The sequence below is a fragment of the Osmerus eperlanus genome, chromosome 17, assembly GCF_963692335.1.
Source record: "Osmerus eperlanus chromosome 17, fOsmEpe2.1, whole genome shotgun sequence".
Taxonomy (NCBI): domain Eukaryota; kingdom Metazoa; phylum Chordata; class Actinopteri; order Osmeriformes; family Osmeridae; genus Osmerus; species Osmerus eperlanus.
Window position 1 is genome coordinate 12,413,481 of NC_085034.1, and position 9,979 is coordinate 12,423,459.

The window sequence follows — 9,979 nt, forward strand, 5'->3', positions numbered from 1 at the left end:
AACCAAAAAGAAGTACACAAGCAGAACCTCTCCATGGCTGAGAAATAAAAATGTTAGTGAAACAAAAAGAAAATGCCGTGCAACAGAGAGAAAATGGAGGAAAACAAAGATCACTATCCACTACAATATCTACAAAGATACACTAACCACCTATAACAAAACCATCCGTCTAGCACGCCAAACACGACCGGTCGCTTCACGCCGACACCAGGTGGCGCCGAGGACACCACGTTTCCGTTGCTTTACATGGCGTCATTGGCCTGTTAGCTCAGTTGGTCAGAGCGTGGTGCTAATAACGCCAAGGTCACAGGTTCGATTCCCTTACGGGCCATTAAGAGCTTTTTGGAGGTATTTTCCTTCCTTCCCCGTGTTTGTGGCCAGGCTTCGACATGCTACTGAAGAAGGTTGGCTCCGTGCCGAAATAGGTCAGTTGGGAGAGCGTTAGACTGAAGATCTAAAGGTCCCTGGTTCGATCCCGGGTTTCGGCAAAGCTTTGGCGTCTCCAAAGTAGAGTTTGCTCAAGGAAGTGTCAAGGTAGTCAATGATCTACTGTTAGCCTCTGACGAGGGTTCTATCTCTATCCTGGTTCTTCTAGACCTAAGTGCAGCTTTTGACACTGTGGATCATGAGATTCTCTTGGAACGTATGGAGAACTATGTTGGGATTTCTGGTACGTCACTTCAGTGGTTTAGATCGTATCTATCTGATAGATCACAATACGTCCACTATGATGGATGCTCATCGGAGCTCCACTGTAAAATACGGAGTACCACAGGGTTCAGTTCTAGGCCCTCTGTTATTTTCACTCTATATGCTGCCTTTAGGAAACATAATTAGAAGCTCTGGGGTAAATTTTCACTGTTATGCGAATGATACTCAGCTATATATGTCTATAAAGTCTGGAGAATTTCCACATGCTATGGAAAAATGTATTTCTAGGTTGAAAGCTTGGATGACTGCAAATTTCCTTCTTCTAAATTCGGATAAAACCGAGGTTCAAATTTTCGGTCCTAAAAAATATAGAAATAATTTTTCCAATCTGACCTTAGACCTAGACGGCGTCAAAGTCTCTCAAAGCCAGCTGGTAAAAACAATCTGAGTCACAATGGACCCAGACCTTTCGTTTGAGTACCATATTAAGAAAATTACCAGAACTGCATTTTTCCATCTACGTAATATTGCCAAAATACGAATATTTCTCTCAAAGGATGATGCCGAAAAACGAATACATGCAATAGTCCCGATTGGACTATTGCAATGTGTTGTTCTCTGGCCTCCCAATTACCCACCTAAAAAATTTACAGCGGGTGCAAAATGCTGCTGCTAGACTATTGACCAGAACAAGAAACTTTGATCACATAACATCTACTCTTGTCTCTCTACACTGGCTCCCTATCCAAGCCAGAGCTGACTTCAAAGTTCTACTACTAACCTACAAATCTCTGCATGGATTGGCACCACTGTACCTCTCCGGTCTCCTTGCACCCTATTGCCCCGCAAGGACACTTAGATCTCAAGATGCCGGCTATCTGGTGGTTCCCAAAATTAAGAAAAAAACAGCTGGAGGTAGGGCGTTCTCATATAGAGCACCTCTTCTCTGCAACAAATTACCTGTCTCAATTAAGGAGTCTGATACTGTTTCGACATTTAAAATTAGGTTAAAAACGTTATTGTTTACTCAATTCTACGACTGTTAAAGGTAAGTATGTTACTAGTTGGAGGCAACGGGGGACGGGTTGTTTCCATCCTTATTCTATAAGTATAACTTATTTTAGAGTTCTCTTCCCCTGGAACAGATTTCATGTTGCAACCGAGGGGGGCTGTCGCTGTCTTGGCGTGTGGGGCTGCATCAAATTCCCCTTTTTTGCTCTGTTAAATTGCTGCACTAGTCCACACTTGACCGGTGGGGATCTCATTCTATTATGACTGTAACTGTTAGCTGCTCCTGGCATTCTCTAATCCCTGCTCTCCTCTCTGTCCCCCCCCACACACATCCCTTGTGGTGTGGGGGGTTTGAGTTGTCAGCACCTGCCTGGTCGTCGGTCGGCCAACGCTGGACCTAGTCGCGAGTCTCCCGGTCCTGTCCTACATCTATAAAGTTGAACAATGGATTTTGGTGTTTCAAAACCCATCGACACTGTATGACTATGTTTAGCCTGTGTTCTGCTCCTCTCTCTCACCAACCGTCTATGGAGGAGAGGATCCCTCTCTGAATTGCTCCTCCCAAGGTTTCTTCCATTTTTTCTCCTGTTGAGAGTTTTTCTGGGAGTTTTTCCTTGTCTTCCTTGAGGGTTTAGGTTGGTTGAGGGGCAGTTCTATGGGCGTATGTGAAGCCCTCTGTGACATGCTTGCGTGTAAAAAGGGCTATACAAATAAATTTGATTTGAAGTGGTTGACAGCGCATTATCTCAAAGGTCACGCCAAAACACTGCTGACCGTGGACTGGTCAGAGAAAGGCGCGACACGGGACATACTACATAAACTTGTCCCTTTTAAATACTTTAGGTGAGATCACAGCGCTGTGCACCACTGGGCCGTGTTTTTCCTCCATCATTGGATGAAATGTCAAGCCGCAAAACGCCCCCGCCGATTGAGGATTTGGAGACGTTCCTGTGCTTGCCGCTAAAAGGACGAGAGGAGAGAGTGGCTTGTGTCGCGATGAAGATGACGACCAGCTGCATCGAGGGGGTGCTGTCTGCGTTGGGAGATAGACTGCAGAACGTGCAGCGGAGCTGTACTTTAGGGGAAACTGCCAAAAGACAAAAAAGAAGAAGACGGTATTGGACAATGCTGGCGTCTATCCCGCTACCTCTTGCATGATAAGCGAACGCCGTACCATTTCGGCAGTGCACCTTGGAGTCTCGGAATGCTGCTAGCTCCTGTTTCGTTGCTTTCTTGACATCCACTTTAATTTGCAGCGACAAAAGCGCCTGGTGGCGTGGGTCAAACACGACCGGTCGTTTCACGCCGACACGAGGTGGCGCCGAGGACACCACGTTTCCGTTGCTTCGCATGGGGTCATTGGCCGGTTAGCTCAGTTGGTCATAGCGTTGTGCTAATAACGCCAAGGTCACGGGTTCGATCCCCTTACGGGCCATTGAGAGCTTTTTGGAGGTCTTTTCCTTCCTGTGTTCCGAGGCCCGACCTGCCGCTTGGCAGACAGGTCCGACTGCGGTTTCTCTGACCCCAGACCTAACGTCGCCCGTCTGATTCCAAGGCCCGCCCGGCCACTTGGCATACAGGTCCGACTGCGGTTTCTATGACACCAGGCCAATTCTCCCGCCGAGAGGGATCGACGATCGTCAAATCGTAAAGGCATTGGTTGGACCAAAAATAAAGTGCACGAGACAAGGTCGGCGACACGCATCGATTTCATTGGTCTCCCGTCGTTCCGACCTTGGCCGGGTTTCCCAGATTCGTTAAGAAGCTCTTAAGCGCTAAGAGCTTCTTAGGAGCGTTCTAAGAGCGCTGTGAAAGAAGGACGTGTTTCCCAGAGTCGTTCTTAGCTTAAGAAGATTACATTTACATTTACATTTATTTATTCATTTAGCAGACGCTTTTATCCAAAGCGACTACCAAGATAGAGCTTTACAAAGTGCATAGGTCACTGATCATAACAACAAGATAGCCACAAAACATCGCGAGTAGCCAAAACATGAAGCACACATTGTGAACAACCAAAGTAAGTGCCAAAGGGAAGAACCATAAGAGCATATAGTTAAACAAGTTACAATTAAACAACATGAACCGCTATAAGTGCAAGTGTACCTGTGGAAAAAGCAAGCAACAATAATAAAAACAATATATCACAGCGAGTACAACAATTTAAATCAGTTACCACTAACCACAAGAGCAACAAGTCTCTAAGCAAGAGTCATTGTGATCCTTGAGGAAACTAACATCGGGTCAAGCGAACCATTCCTAAGTACCGTTGTACTCCCGGAACAAGTGCGTCTTGAGCCTTTTCTTGAAGGTGGAGAGACAGTCAGTGTCTCTGATGGAGGTGGGGAGTTGATTCCACCACTGGGGGGCCAGACAGGAGAAGAGCTTGTGTTGGGACCGGGCGGTCTTGAGCGGTGGGACCACCAGGCGGTTGTCTGAAGAAGACCGTAGGTGACGGGTGGGGGTGTAAGGCTGCAGGAGAGACTTGATGTAGACGGGTGCAGTCCCGTTCACTGCTCGGAAGGTCAATACCAGGGTCTTGAATCTGATACGGGCCATGATAGGTAGCCAGTGGAGAGAGATGAGCGGGGTAACATGGGAGCGTCTGGGTAGATTGTAGACCAGGCGGGCCGCTGCGTTCTGAATCCTCTGAAGAGGGCGGGTTGCATATGCTGGGAGACCAGCGAGCAACGAGTTGCAATAGTCCAACTTGGAGAGGACAAGTGCTTGGACTAGCAGCTGGGTGGAGTGCTCAGACAGGTATCTCCTGATCTTCCGGATGTTGTAGAGGGTGAATCTACACGACCGGGAGACCGCAGCAATGTGGGCCGTGAGGGAGAGCTCGTCGTCCATGGTAACCCCAAGGTTCCTGGCAGAGGATGAAGGGGTCACCGTCGCAGATCCCAGGGTGATTGAGAGATCGTGGGAGATGGAAGGTTTAGCCGGGATGATGAGAAGTTCTGTTTTGGCGAGGTTCAGCTGGAGGTGGTGCTCGGTCATCCAGGCGGAGATGTCTGTGAGGCAGGCCTCAATCCTAGCTGAGATCCCCGGATCGGTCGGGGGGAACGACAGGTACAGCTGCGTGTCGTCAGCGTAGCAGTGGTAGGAGAAGCCATGGGAGGTGATGATTGGTCCAAGTGAGGTGGTGTACAGAGAGAAGAGGAGGGGTCCAAGGACGGAGCCCTGTGGGACACCAGTGGAGAGCTGGCGAGGGCCTGACAGTTTGCCTCCCCAGGAAACCTGGTAGGATCTTCCCGACAGGTAGGATGAGATACACTGGAGTGCAGTGCCAGTGATGTCCATCTCAGAAAGTCTGGCGAGCAGGATCTGGTAGTTAACCGTATCAAACGCTGCAGAAAGGTCCAGCAGAATGATGACGGATGACCTGGAAGCCGCTCTGGCAGACTGGAGGGCAGTGGTGACTGAAAGGAGGGCCGTCTCTGTGGAGTGGCCAGTCTTGAAGCCCGATTGGTTGGGGTCAAGCAGGTTGTTCTGAGAGAGAAAGTTAGACAGTTGGTTAGATACAGCACGTTCAATTGTTTTTGAAAGGAAGGGTAACAGTGATACCGGTCTGTAGTTCTGGAGGACGGCAGGGTTAAGGGAGGGTTTTTTGAGTAGAGGGGTAACTCTAGTCTGTTTGAAGGCAGAGGGGAAGGTGCCAGAGGTAAGAGAGGAGTTTAGGACATGGAGAAGAAAAGTTATGATGGAGGGGGAGATGGTTTGAAAGAGAGGGGAGGGGATATGATCAAGGGGACAGGAGGTGGGGCGATGAGAGAGAATGAGGTCAGAGATCTCTGCCTCAGACAGGGGAGAAAAAGAGTTTAGACATTTAGTTGGGTCAGTCATGGAGGGTGAGAGGGTAGGAAAGGTGGGTTTAGGGAACCGACTGCTAATGGCAGGGTTTCCCAGATTCGTTAAGAAGCTCTTAGCTCTGGGAAACCCGGCCAATGTCGGCGACTTTTTTCTCAAAGAAGGAGGAGAAGTTGTCTGCTGTCAGGGTGGAGGGAGGGGGTGGGGGAGGTGGGTTAAGAAGGGTGGAGAAGGTAGAAAAAAGTTTGTGGGGGTTTGAAGCGGAGTTAATTTTGTTCAGAAAGTAGAGGGTTTTAGCACCAGTTATGTGAGAAGAGAAGGATTTGAGGAGGGAGTGATACTTATCAAGGTCCAGACCGCCTTTGGACTTGCGCCATCTCCTCTCAGCTGCCCGAAGGGTGGACCGTTCTTCACGAATAACATCCGTAAGCCACGGGCAGGAGGGAGAAGATCGTGCAGGCCTGGTTGACAGGGGACAGAGAGAGTCAAGTGATGCAGTTAAAGTGGTTAACAAGGTGTCGGTGGCAGTGTTAGTGGGGTGGGACGAGGACTCGTCAATGGGGGGAGGGAGGATGTTACAATAGAGGAGAAATGGGAGGGGGATAGGGAGCGGAGGTTGCGCCCGAAAGTTACAAGGGGAGGGGAGGTAGAAGGAGTTGGAGGGAGAGAGATAGAGAATTGGATAAAGTAGTGATCAGAAATATGCAGTGGGGTTACAGAGGTTAAGTCAGTGATACAGTTACGTGTCAGGATGAGGTCAAGCTGTTTGACTGCCTTGTGGGTCGCCGGTGTGCTCAGCAGTATCAGGTCGAAGGAGGTCAGGAGAGACAAGAAGTCAACGGCCTGCGTTCCTTGGAGGTGGATGTTGAAGTCCCCAAGGACTATCAGGGGGGTTCCATCATCCGGGAGGACGCTGAGGAGCATGTCCAGCTCCTCCACAAAGTCGGCTAGCGGGCCTGGTGGGCGATAAAGAACAATTAAGCATGCTTTGATAGGATCAGTTAGCATCACATAATGGTGTTCAAATGATTTGGCAGTAACAGGGAGTGGTGTGGATGTGTATTTAATATGTGGGGAAAGAAGCAACCCTGTCCCACCACCCCGCCCGGTTGAGCGGGGTCAGTGAGTGAAGGAGTGGTTGACGGAGAGAGCAGCTGGAGTTGCAGTGTTCTCAGGGCGGATCCATGTCTCTGTCAGCGCAAGGGCATGAAGAGAAGCATGAGATGCAAACGCTGGGATTAAGTCTGCCTTGTTCACAGCAGACTGGCAGTTCCAGAGCCCTATAGAAAGAGAGAGGGCAGGTGGAGAAGATCTGGATAGGTAGTGAAGGTTAGAAGTTGACCGTATACTTTGTGATATATCTACGTCTACGAGTAGTGTAATGAACGGGAATGCTGAAGAAACACATGCTAGCTATGAAAATGTTCTAGGTGGATTAGAATACAAATAGGGTGATACTTATCAGAAGAGGTGATCCGCCTCGTCGGCAATCCTCGGTGGACTCCCGCAGGTAGACTCCCTGTCTTTGTTCGACGAGTCTTCGTGCACCGAGGCTGTCAGACGAGGCTGCCTCTGCAGTGCTAGCCGCCTTAAATATGCTAAAGGCGCAGCTGACAATGGCCCTAATTATGTAAACAAAGCCAGGGTCTCACTCGGCGGCAAGTACCCTGAAACTCGATCTCTAGCTAGCTACCTATTGACCAATTTAGCTGCTATACCCTTACCCTCTGTCCTTGAGGCAAAGTTTTAGCAAAACACAAATGAATGAAACAAACTCTGGTTACTTACAGTCAGATGGCAGTCACGAAGTACACTCAGTAAGACACTATTCGCTCTGAATCTGATTACAGAAGTCAGGGCTGATTTAACCAAATTCTACAATGGCCCTAATTATGTAAACAAAGCCAGGGTCTCACTCGGCGGCAAGTACCCTGAAACTCGATCTCTAGCTAGCTACCTATTGACCAATTTAGCTGCTATACCCTTACCCTCTGTCCTTGAGGCAACTTTTTAGCAAAACACAAATTAATGAAACAAACTCTGGTTACTTACAGTCAGATGGCAGTCACGAAGTACACGAAGTACACTTCTTAGTGAAGATCTTTCACTAAGAAGGAAATGCAAGATCAGCCTGTCCCACTCTTAACAGTCTTCTTAGCGACCAAATGCTCACTGCAGCCGCGTCAGGGAAAATTATATCTGACACTCAAAGAAATACTAAAACCATGCAGGATGATAAATGTGCGCCCACAGCTGCAGAAACAAAAATAATAGCATAATAAATAATTGCCCATGTGTTCCTGTAGCACATAATAAAATGAATCATCATTACATTCACTCATTACGTTTTCACACACATTCGGCATCTGCATATGAGTTTACACACTCTAAGAACAGATGTGTTAAAAACAACTCAATTTGTGTTGTTTTTTTAACACAGTTATATGTCTAGATAAGGATAACGCAGTTTGTGTTACTTCTAACACATTACTTTTGTTAAACTATGTAACACAGCGATTGTGTAGGTTTTTGTGACACACTTTTGTGTTATGCTTACACAAAATCAACACACCTGTGTGTTTATGTAAACTTTCATTAATATAATTCAAATAAATGACTGAAGGATTCATATATCTATGTGTCTATTCCAATATGTAATGATGGTATTCAATGACACAAATCTGTGTTCTAGAAAGAGTGGTCTGGAGTCGCAGAGGTCCGATAATATCAGCTTTAGTGCAGCAGTTGGAAATCAACAAGTACAGAGCTCTGGGGTTGTCTACGTTTCCCTACCCGCAACAGAGTTTGGGCTGGTTCACGAAGTCCAAGTGGCTATCTGTCCCTCCCCAGCATATATTTATACAGTGAAATTGAAACACAAGTATCAAAAAAGGGTTGAGCTTGTTCTCTCGTGCATCAGGGAGTTGTTCTTGCCTACGCGTCCCACCTGCTCGGGTGCCGTCTCCACCCGGTTTCAAGGTTGTTTCTGAAAATGAAGAGATAGAGACACAAAGAACAGCCTGCTTCCCACACTCAGTGTGAGACCCAATGTTTAAGCCTGGGCACACTTCTAAGTTCATAACTTTAATAAGCACAATGCATAACTTTAATAAGCACAATATATTCTTTATGACCAAAGAGCCATGACTACAAATTCAGCATACATTTATTACTTTAGATAAGGTCATCACATGTCATCACAAAAATCCATAAACAAGTTAGTATTTTGGAATGATGTGCGTTTCAAAATCATAGTGACAACAATAAATCAAGCAGTACAACATCTTTAGCATCTTTTAAGTTAATAATTTCATATTCATCTTTCTTCTCTATTACATAAGTATGGAGGTGCTCTTCAAAATATTTTACGGTTAAGATTTGAAGAAACATGAGCACCTCTTCACGTTCACAAATAGGCACTATATTATGCACTGCATATGTCATCACAAAAATCCTTAAACAAGTTTGTATTTTGGAATGATGTGCGTTTCAAAATCATAGTGACACAACAATAAATCAAGCGGTACAACATCTTTAGCATCTTTTAAGTTCATCATTTCATATTCATCTTTCTTCTCTATTACATAAGTATGGAGGTGCTCTTCAAAATATTTTACGGTTAAGATTTGAAGAAACATGAGCACCTCTTCACGTTCACAAATGGGAACTATATGCACTATCTCACCAAAGAGACGCTCATCATCTAATTCAGAGTTTAAAGCAAGTACACAACCTGTTCGATAAAAGTGACCAAACACACCAAGTCCAAGTGCTTTCATGTTCTCAATAAACAAATCACATTTTAATAGACTTCCAACCACAACCGGAAAACTACTGGCTACTGATATATTTTTCTTCAAAGGGTCACCTAATTTCCAGGTACACATGCTCTGAACTTGGTTTTTATAAGCCAAAGTCTTTGAAATACTGATAAAATTATTAACTACATGAGCTTGTCGTTTCAAGGGACCATGCTTCCCCTCAAAACGCATACACCATAGTTTTGCAAGGGGGCCAAATTGCATCATCAAGCGCCAATAGTGAGTCATGAAATGATGTTTTGGGATAAGATTTCTGTCTGGATAAAGATTTTTAAATAAATGATGATGGTCAATGATGAGTTGTTTAAAAAAAACTGACATTCCTTTGGTAACAACAGGAGCAAATACAATGTCACATATCTCGGAGCAGTATAAACAATCGCCAGTGTTGACTTTGGTCACTCACAAAATCTCCAATGAGCATAGGCAAGAAAAGAAGAAGACACCACATTTGACTGGCTATTTGTTTTATAGGATTCTCAGCTGTTCTCAAATTAAGAATGACACTAGGCTTATTCTTTACACTAGTATAACCGTAGTCAAAGCTTGCTATCCTGTCATTCAATTGCTCTAAAGTAAAGAGTTTTTCAAAATAGATGAAATGCTGCAACATTAGTTTTACTTCGAGTGGAGCTACTCCCTCTAGTATGTCATGCATGACATCTACACAAACATTTTCAGTAATG

At 45.9% G+C, this 9,979-nt stretch overlaps 3 non-coding genes across 3 annotated transcripts; all 3 read left to right on the forward strand.

Moving 5' to 3' along the window:
- The first annotated feature begins 257 nt into the window (after positions 1-257).
- On the forward strand, positions 258-331 carry trnai-aau (transfer RNA isoleucine (anticodon AAU)). Its single transcript has one exon. It is a non-coding gene; the product is annotated as a tRNA-Ile (tRNA).
- Positions 332-415: 84 nt separating this feature from the next.
- trnaf-gaa (transfer RNA phenylalanine (anticodon GAA)) lies at positions 416-488 on the forward strand. The gene has a single exon. It is a non-coding gene; the product is annotated as a tRNA-Phe (tRNA).
- A 2,535-nt stretch (positions 489-3,023) lies between these two features.
- On the forward strand, positions 3,024-3,097 carry trnai-aau (transfer RNA isoleucine (anticodon AAU)). The gene has a single exon. It is a non-coding gene; the product is annotated as a tRNA-Ile (tRNA).
- Positions 3,098-9,979: the final 6,882 nt, after the last annotated feature.